We start from the raw sequence: 10785 nt of genomic DNA, 5'->3' as shown, positions 1-10785 counted from the left end.
CCTAGTCACCACATTAGTTGAGTTTATTAGGGGGGATAATCACAGGTTTGATTTTCGTGCAATCGCACAGTGAAACGTCAACTATCCTAATGCCCATGACACATTTACAATGGCGTGATTAAGCTAGTGCGTAAACAATTACTTTGCGTGCTTTATACACCTAAAACGGAATATTATAATCAGGCAAGCCCTCCTACTGGAGTGCTCCAAAAATTTAAAAAACCCGAATTATTTAAAGATAACTAAATATATGTACACTGGCATGTATAAGTACGCTTACAGCGAAATGCGACTGTCGTGGCCGTGACCAAATTCGCGTTTGTATAGCGTCAGCTGCTGAGTAGTTATATGCGTCGTATTGATTTCTTTCAGTCAGCTTGGACAAGAAGCCATGACCTGCCTACCAATAGAGTAAGCTCGTAAATAGTCACTGACAATCACGTTCAGAGAGCCGTCTCCCCCTGCGATTATTCGCTACTTACCTTGGTGCTAAGCCTATCAATTTTCAAGGTAGAGATCAATCAAAAGTTGAGCGTTATTACACAGAATTCTTTGTTAATTGGGTGGCAGACTCAGAAGGAAGATGATGAAAAAATAGTGCCAGTTATGAGCTATTGCAGCATCCGGTGAGAAAAATACATACTTTTAAGTAAAACTACCTGCTTCGACAGAGCATTCAGCTTTAAAAGCAGGTGAATTCTTGACGCGACTCCACCTGATTTATTGAGAAAATATTTTCAGGATGACTGCTCACAATGATCAACAAAATAACAATACCCGATATCAGTCATAAGTCAGTGGTCAAGTGCCTCAGAGAAGTCAGCTGTCATTTCCACATTTGTACCTAACTCAGTCCTTTATCTCTGCATTTTTGTAAACAAACCTATGTCTCTCTTTCTCTCTTTGTCAAAAAGTGCCTTATCAACTATAGAGAGTTACCTCCAGAGTATTGTTAGTTTATGCCATACGGGGTCGCGGCCGATACCTACTTACCAGTAGAAAAATGTGTTAAAAGTGGTGTTGAGCCGGGTTGCTTAATACAGAAAAATGCAGGATGTACATACAAGAAATCACCATTTATATGCAATCTCTTTAACATTGACATTCTCACCTTTCATTTCTATCCCGACTTTCATACACTCCAACATTTATCTGCGTCTACTTATTGATCACTGATGCCCTTGCTGACCGGATGCATTGCAGACAGAATAACACAACAAAGAAACGGAACTGACGGCAAGTTTGCTCTCTTACCTACAGTTATCTTCTGTCGTGTGGTGAAGTTATTTCCTTTCCACACTATACTTGCGGATGACTGGTGGGTGCGTAGAGGCAACAGAATGGATAATACATGACGTCACAAGATGGCCTTCTGCGTACATGTGATTAACAGATCTTGAAGATTTTGCTCGCCCACTTCAAATGTTTAAGTGGCATGTTACTCTCGAATGCCTAAAAAAAGAAAGCTGTGTTTTGTTCTTAACTTCTGTTCATTTTATTAGGTGTTCCTTTTCCAGGAAAAATGGTGAAGGATACGGTGGGTTTGAACTCGGGATCGTTTAAAGTGAGGAGCAGGATGATTTGGAGTGTTTGTCTGGGTGGAGGCTGCATACGCTGGGAGATGGTAGCCGGGGAGAGTTGATAATTCATTCTGCACAGCGTTTTGCTGAGTGTTTCTGCTTCAACCATAAATGTAAACCGACTTCTAGTTTCCTTTCTAGAGGTTTGAGTCACTTTTACGCGTCTACGAATGGCCATCACTTTAGATCTTTGTTTGTTCTGAAACATGGCCGTTAGAATGTTCATTCGCAACTGATTTCCTGAAGACCCGAAAAATTCACCGTGTTGTACAGGCTCTCGAATAATTTTCAAACATTGTATTTCTTTGGACGTACTCAGGCATTTATGTACATCTGTACACTTTTATACTTGCCTTCTTTTTGATTGCCACCACCATCACCGAGATTTGAGATTCAAACATGTGTCTCTACGCTGCCAATCACTACATTTAACGAGCTAAACTGCCATTGTTGGTTGTATCACAGTATGAAAAAACGACATTTCTTGTAAAATGCGTAATTTATAGCGCGAATGTTAAGTATGTCATGTTTGTTTACATGTCACTCACACCTTTTGAAGGCTTCATTCTGAAGCCAGTAGAAATCTGGTAAGTACATCGATAAGATAATTAAAGTTCTTAGAGAAATGGGGTTCCGGTTCTTTCTCTCAACGTAGTTTTTGCAAAGATGTCAACTTCAGGAAAAAGTACTTCGATTAAATATTTAATTCTATTTGAGGCAATGGCAACAGTGGCAAAGGGGCTGTTATTTTCATGTTTTAGTACGTAGAAAAAGGTAGTCAATTTTATTTACGTTTAGTAATAAATAACTAAAACACTTATGTATATGCAGTACCGAGGGAAAACTGTGTCTTGTGCTGGCGGGTCAAAGCTAGCAGGAACGAAGAATAAAATAACAGCAATATAGAGGAGAACATACCGACGCAAAATTTTAAATGCTACGTACTACCAGAGCGAGGACTGCGTTTCCCTACTCCTAATCCCCAGTTCCTTTTTCCACCCCTTTTTATACTGTAGTATACATTGCTAAGGCAGTGTTTTACCCTCGCTGCTCATCTTTTCTTTCCTGCTCTACCTCACTTCTCATCCGCCTCAGTGGAGCGGTGGCTACGCTGCTCAGCTGCTCATCTGAAAGTCACGGGTTTCAACCAATAGCGGCGATCGCATTTCGATGAAGGCGCAGTGATAAAGGCCCTTGTGCTATGCGGTGTCAGTGCAGGTTAAAGAACACCAGATGGTCGAACGTTCCGGAGCCTTCCACAAATGGTGTCTCACATAATCATATCGTGATTTCGAGACGTAAAAATGCAAACGTTAATATTAACCTCACTTCTCGTTCCTCTCCCCATGCTGTAACATATTCCACAATAGTATGCTGTGCTTCCTTCGTAGTTTCGTCTCTCTCTATAGCCTCTTCTTTCACTGCCTTTCTTGATGATTTTTTCTACTTGCTTCTTTCTACATTTCTTTGTGTGTCCTTTCATCTTTTTCACGATCCCTCCAACGCAATCATATCGTTCCCATGAATTCTTGTTCGGCTATCTTGCCTGGTGAGCCAGCTGGCTACGACAGTAAGCATCGAATTCCGTACACTCTGGTTTGAATTGTATATCAACAGAAATTACTCTGTATTTTTATTCTTCTCTTCGTATTCTCGACTTCTCTTCTCTCTTCTGATCTTCTTCTATTCTTCCGTCGCCCTATGACACACGGTCACGTTATCGTGCAGTGAGGGTTTTCTGCTAACAGCCATCAGCCATACCATGCTGAATGCCCTGTTTCTCGTCCGATCACCGAAGCTAAGTAGCATAGGGCGGGGTCAGTACTTGGGAGGGAGACCTGATGGTCTAACCCCCAGCTTCAAGAACCTTTGTTGTTAAAAGAGATGTGAAATATAACTATAAACGCAATGCAGAGTGACGCCAAACAAATATAATGAACACTGTCACAGCCTACGTTTGTTGTTTTCTAACCGAAGTGCAACAACTATGAGATATATTCACAAGAAATAGGTTGAACTAAAAACACCCACCCTTTTGGCGGAATCCCAATTCGCAACTTTCCCATCAAGCTTCTAGTTCTTTATCAATGAAGATACGACTGAAAGAGCTTCTCCATTTGCTTTTCGGGTATTCATTACAATCAGCTTATACATGGTAGACGCTGAAATGCGTGTTACGTGACCTCTCTTTCCATTTGCCATTCTCTATTTTTCCTCCTCTGTGCCGCTTTGACGTCTAAGGCAACAGAGCGTGTGCAACCTCGTTAACCTCCCCTCTTTATGGGCGTGTAATCTTTGGTGGTGCTAGCGAGTGCCACTTGGAGGCAAGGTGGGGAGTGTGAAAAAATCTTTTTTCGCGAGAGGGAACAACGTGGAACGTAATGTTAGATAATTGGTGGTTGAAAACTAGCGGCAATGAATACAACTGTGTAGTACGAAAAATAGTAGCATTCGAAAAATAAGGACAGACAACTGCACTATAATCCACGTTTTCGTTCTTACCTACTTTCATTCAAAATAGATAATCAAAGCATCAGGTCAACCTAATGAATAACAAAAACTGCTTTCTTTTTTTTTGAGCCTCATGGCACAATTGTGACCGCGCCGTTTTAAAGGGGATGCTCATGATTGATTGATTGTCTGATTGTTTTGTGGGGTTTAACGTCCTAAAACCACCATATGATTATGATAGACGCCGTATTGGAGGGCTTCGGAAATTTCGACCACCTGGGGTTTTTTAACGTGCACCCGGTAAAAAAGCACACGGGCCTACAACACACGGGCCTACAACATTTCAAAAGCACACGGGCCTGAGCACACGGGCCTACAACATTTCCGGCTCCATCGAAAATGCAGCCGCCGAAGCCGGAATTTGATCCCGCGACCTGCAGATCAGCAGCTGAGTACTTCAGCCACTAGACTATCGCGGCGGGGTGGGGGATTCTCATGCCATCCTCTTTAGAAGGGGGCAATGACAAGTGTTCATCCATTCATCCATGTTGTCACGAAGTGCCCGCTGAACATTAAACTATCTCGTGCTACGTCAAACCATTAGGTTTGCCGCAACGTGGCCCTGGCTATGAAGGCTTTATTATGAGGAATTTTTTCCCATCAAGATACTTTCATTTATTGAAAACAATGAAACTAATGCAAAAGACAAAGACGCAAAGCAGTGCTTAGGGAACAGTATTAGCGGTTTTGCTAACTAGTGAAACAGGAAAGGTGATTTTTTGTCCCCTTTATCATTTTGAACTTGTGTAAGAGTTATTGCGCCACATGAAAACAACATGTTATGATTCCTATGTTTTTCTCCTAATATCCCTTAAGTCACTTGGCTGCGGCTAACAATAGAAACGAGCGCCGCGAGCAAAGTTCCTGATGCTAGGCGCGTTTCTAGTTTCATTTTATGATGTCTTCAATTGTCATCCACATGACCAGTGCGCAATACTCGCCACACACCACGTCGCAGAGTTTTCGAAGCTTCTCGGCTGTTTCAGATTATCTTGGTAACATTACGCAGACAACGCGAACAGTTTATACAGTAGGCATAGCGATGGCAGTTGGTAAAATTGCTTAAGCGACAACGAGCTAACGTTGTCAAAAGAGCCAAATAAACTCTGTAAGTTCTTCATTAACATGTCCTTCAGACTATCAAAGACTACCAAAGTTTACCATATGGAAAAAAAACCCCCAAATCCATTGCCTGCAACTCCAATGACGATATTATCACAAATGATTAGACATACCTAAAATCGATTGCAACTAAGCGCGCAGCGGCAAGATACTTGCTTTGGGACACCCAAAGGTTTTCTAGAGAAGACACTGCTCTATTCTTTCATCACGCCCCGCTGCGGTGGTATAGTGGCTAAGGTACTCGGCTGCTGACCCGCAGGTCGCGGGTTCAAATACCGGCTGCGGCGGCTGCATTTCCGATGGAGGCGGAAATGTCGTAGGCCCGTGTGCTCAGATTTGGGTGCACGTTAAAGAACTTCAGGTGGTCAAAATTTCCGGAGTCCTCCACTACAGCGTCTCTCATAATGATATGGTGGTTTTGGGACGTTAAACCCCACAAATCAATCAATTATTCTTTCATCACCTGTGGCGCTCCAAGACACCCACACCACTCACAATCGGAGCCTCTGGAACAAGACAGCGGCTCTCTCACTGGCACAGTTTGCATACCTGTAATGCCATCTGTACAGACACCAGTCTAGAGGAACGCTTGTACCATGCATTAGCATAATAAAAACCTTTCACTGGTTGGCTAAACGCTACACATGCAAAATGAATTACGTGATGCGTACGCACGAAGAACTTTTGGCCATTTGGGAATCAAGTAAGGCAGTCAACAATATAAACAGACACATTAGAGGCAATAAAGGAAATAGAGAATCGAAAAAGAGAAGGTCTTGGAGCTAGCTTTACGGATGTCCAAGTTCTTCTTCACCAACAGAAGAATCGCCCGGACACTGCATGGGTAATGTGGGGATGTAAGGGGGGGGGGGGGGAGTAACGAGGAGCACAGTCTTGCCACCTTGCCACATCAAATACTGCAGTTCACCTAATCATCTCGCCACCCTTACGCCAATTTTTCATGAGTTTCCACATTGAATCGGCACGCTTTCTGCACTTTCACAAGTACATGAAGCGGTGGAGATCGAAATATACAGAACCACAAAACTAGAAATATTGAGCAATCAAAGTTACAATTCGCGTGCAACAAATGTGCAGTGTAGGTTGAATCACTTCGTCGTGGCATGCCGCTTAGAAAACAGGGACTTAGTGACTTTCAAGGTTGAAAGTCACCGCTCTTTTCAGTCCTGGTTTTTTCACTTCTGTAGTTACGCATGCAGGAACTACTTCTGGGTTGCACTGTTCCTACATTCAGTTTACAAGAATGATTTATGGAAAATATAAACAGCACAAAAGTGACAGCCGTTCATGCCGAGGAAAACACCTATCGCACATCCCTGCATTACTAATTCAAGTACATTCCTTTTTTTCTGTTTCAGTCTCAAAGATGCCGTGCTGACACAGCCATCCCCCAGGTGAATAATCTCGAACGCTTCAGCGATTTCGCGCGCCATCTGATTATGATGCCTAGCGAGTATACCCTAGTTTCGCGGAACTTCGGCTGGCATCCGCTATTACGACAATGCAAGGCCAGGTGACGTTGCACCAATTCATGTACGTTATCGTTGTGCTCTCTGGGCCTTTCATTCAGGCACCAACCCGTCTGGCCTACGTATTTCTTCTGTATGTCAGCAGAATCACTTATGCCTTTCTTTCAACACACGCCAGAAACTTCTTTTTTTTGCGTGGTTAGTTGTGAAAGCAATTATTCCCGTGAGTTTAGTCTTCTTTTCTAATTCTAAAGGGACAGCAAAAGCACTGAGCTGTCTAGAATTATTCGCCTGAGGCATGGCTGAGGAACTATAATGCATCTTTGGGACTATCACGCAGAAAAGATTACTGTACCTGCAATTCACGCAGAAATATGCAATAGGTACGTTCCGCGGCTTGGGTGGCTAGCAGTATTGTATTTTTATATATTTTAAAAATAATTTATTAAAATGTTTTGTTTTGTGGGAGGCGTGAAACGTGATTGCAAAAACGTATTACGTGTTCTTCAACGAAAGTCAGTTGAAACTTCACGCATGAGTTCGTGAGGTTCTTTGTCAGCCGAGTCTTCGTCTTTAAAGCGGTAAGTTCACCGTGTCACTGGTGACGTTGCGATGATGGACTGACTGACCTTTCAAAAAGCGCCCTCTACCTGAGCAAACGCTCTGTGATGTCAGTGGGTGAGTTGCTTTCATTCGCGAAACGCATGACGCCACCTCTAAAACAATAACACGCCCGGTTGACGCACCTGCGATAGACTGGCACTTATTGAACATTTAGGATAGTAGGCGACGCCTGGTCACGAGGTGAAAAAGGGATGCCTCAACCACTGCCTCTACAGATGAATCGATGCTCTGTCAGAGGAAGCGAATGAATACGTAACGAAACTTGCCACCGAAGCTTGGGAGCAGTTTTGCGGTTCTCTCCACGGTACACTAGGAACTAGCCAGCCATGTGCGATATTCAGACCCATGCTGGAGCCGGACAAATTGAAGCCCACCATGAACCACATTTGTCCAAGAGTAGTACACGGCTACACCGGCACCGACCGAGAGTTAATCCAGGCGCTTAAAATGCAATATATAAGTACTGCTGTGGTTTCGTCATGCACAATAGAGTATTCGGGCTGCGAGAATGCCACATTAGGCGCCAAAATCATGAAAAAAGAGGTTTTCGTGGCGGCCCAGGCTGCCAATCGGAACTCTGAGCCGGGATCGGAAGTTATAACAAACTCTAAGGTAAGAAACCTCAGCAATGAGGTTCTTGAGCAGATAACACAATTTTTTAACGGCAACTTCTGGTCCCTGGGTCACGTTCCTCCGGAGCGGAAGGCAGCCAAAGTATAGCAATTTCGAAGCCCCAGTGAAACACTATCATTCGGAGCTCTGCGGCTCATTTGACTTACGTCGTGCATGGGCAAGCTGTACGAGCGAGTAGAATAAACACGGCTTCAAAATCACATAGAAAAAAACCTGTTTCCCGACTCCCGCACACCATGACTGGTTTTCAGTCCGGACTCTCAACCTAGGACGCCTTACTTCTAATATAGGGGCGCTGAAACACTTTTTTCAAGTAACCATAAAATTATAATACTGGAATAGCTTAATGCTTCACGAGATCAACGCCGCAAAAAAATTCAAGAATCCGTCCAATGAAAGTGGAGTTACAAAAGTTTGTCGCATGCTGCAATGGCTTTCTCTCTTCTCTCGTCCCGACGAAAGCGCTGGCAGCTAAGCAGGGAGGAATGGGAGGGGAAAACAAAACACGTCTTCACGCTTTGCAATCTTGAGTACTTTTTTTATTTATTTATATATTCATATTACCTTACAGACCCAACAGGGCACATTGTAAGGTTAGTATAAAAAGAGTAATTACACGAAATCGCACAGCTTTCATAAAAACAATGACATAAACTGAGTGTTGATTATTGACCAAATCCTAACAGGAATAACAATGAAAAGAAAAAAAGAAAAAATAATTTTATAGGAATAGAACGGCACTAAAAAGCAGAATATACGTGTCAGATAATGACGTAAGACAAGCAATAAAAAGTAAACACTATTTGTGAAAAGGCTTTCCATTATTCAAAAGTAAACATCGCTCAAGAATACAAAGCAGAACTGAATGGCATGTTAGTATTCAAAACTTCAAAAGAAGTTTAAAATAAGAGAAAAAAATGGCAGCATATCCACGGTGTGAATGATGGAGAGTGGGGCGAAGCATCCGTCCGTCCATTCATTCTTGCTTCCGTCCATCTATGCGTGCGTCTGTGCAGGCGCCCGTGCGTCCATCTGCCCATCCGTGCGTGCGTCTGTTCATGCGTCCATCCATGCATCTGTCTGTGTGTCCGTTCATCCATCTATTCAACACTCCAAGTACCACCATCTCGCATCTTTTCATCACATATTCCCCATATAGAAGCACCGCCATCCAGCGGACATTCCAAGGACTAAATGAGAGTTGGTACACGCACACTTTCTTACGGCTTGCGCTTCGTGTCTACTTCCCACCTTTAACCGCCTTGAGTTCATGGTATATACTAGTTCACTGTATTCATGACACTGCAGCCCAACGCTCGCTAAACCTTTCTAAAACCAAGGAGGTTACGCCCAGCGAGTATAACCTAGCAATCCTTTTTTGTCAGATAGTCCTCAATGTACATGCCAATGGCTGCTGATTCGGAATAAGAGACAGGAGAATTCGGCTTTTAGTAAACACGCACGCTGTGAATTTTTTATTGTTGAACAACGCACAGGAGAAATCTCCCACTGCCAGCCCCTTGCAGGTCAAAGCATAAGACTGGTTACGCGCTACGACTACGACGAGGGATGAACGGGTGCCTCTTTAAGGAGCTTCACCCCTAAAAAACGATTACTCGCGCTGCACAACCTTTCACTGGCCACTCCCTATACATAGTACTGTATATTTACGTCCAACGTATACTGCTGGGGGAGATTCTTCCTATGCGTTGTCGAACAACGAAAATTCGCAGAGTGCGCATGAACTACCAGCGGGCTGCGGTGTCTAATCAGCATCTTCTGTCTCTCAGTGCCCATTGGCATGAATGGCATGTTGCAGTAGGAAACACCGGTCCATCACTGCATGCTTTGTGCCTCAACAGGTTTCTCTCCTGCGCAACGCCGCGATAAGCGCCAGAGTCAACGCCGCCGCCAGTGTGAGCGTTAGCGCAGCTGCTGCTACGCGTCGACACATGGTTCTTTTTAGCGAGAAGTGCTATAATTCTTTTGTTAACAATACGTGGTTACATCTTCTCCCTAATGTTATGCGCCCACTAGTTGCAGTTTGCAGTAGTCGTTTTAGTGATTAGCATGCACGTGTAAAGGCAATAGAAAATGTGCGAAACTTCCAAGATTTCTCGTTGATGCTTTCAGTAAACAAAACTGGAGTGCAAAAAGTCGCTATAGGACTGGCATTTTCTGTTCGTTTTAGCTGCGTATTCGCATATTTCACAGCTAATTGCTCTCTCTGGCTCCTTTACGTTGATCGCTCCACCGGGGGGCTTGTGATGTGAGGGTAGCTGTGGAAAGCGTGCTTGACCTTTCCAGTCATTGGGTGCGCTAATCTTTTGAAAAACCATGTATACGTATCATTTTGTGTGCCGCTTTACGCGCTGTTTCTAGTGAAGGTTTTAAATGCGAAGCATTTCTTAGCGAAGTTCGGCGACTTTGAGCGTATCTATCTATCTATCTATCTATCTATCTATCTATCTATCTATCTATCTATCTATCTATCTATCTATCTATCTATCTATCTATCTATCTATCTATCTATCTATCTATCTATCTATCTATCTATCTATCTATCTATCTAATTATCTAGCCGCCTAAGACATTCAGGTCTCCGGGCTGTCTCGAAAATGGTATCGATACCAAACTTAGTATGGCATAACATGGCTGTATCAAGAACATATTTGACTAGTCAGAACATGAAAATCATGACATATATGTCCTGAATGTCATGATATACATGTCATGCTCTTGAAGCCCTCGCGTTGGTTTCGTTCACATGGCATGTTGCAAAACTGGTATGGCATGACATGATTGCAGGGCGAACACAAGTGACT

Source organism: Rhipicephalus microplus, chromosome 1 (assembly GCF_043290135.1).
Source record: "Rhipicephalus microplus isolate Deutch F79 chromosome 1, USDA_Rmic, whole genome shotgun sequence".
Classification (NCBI taxonomy): domain Eukaryota; kingdom Metazoa; phylum Arthropoda; class Arachnida; order Ixodida; family Ixodidae; genus Rhipicephalus; species Rhipicephalus microplus.
The sequence above is the reverse complement of the archived record's forward strand: the minus strand, read 5'-3'. Positions refer to the sequence as shown.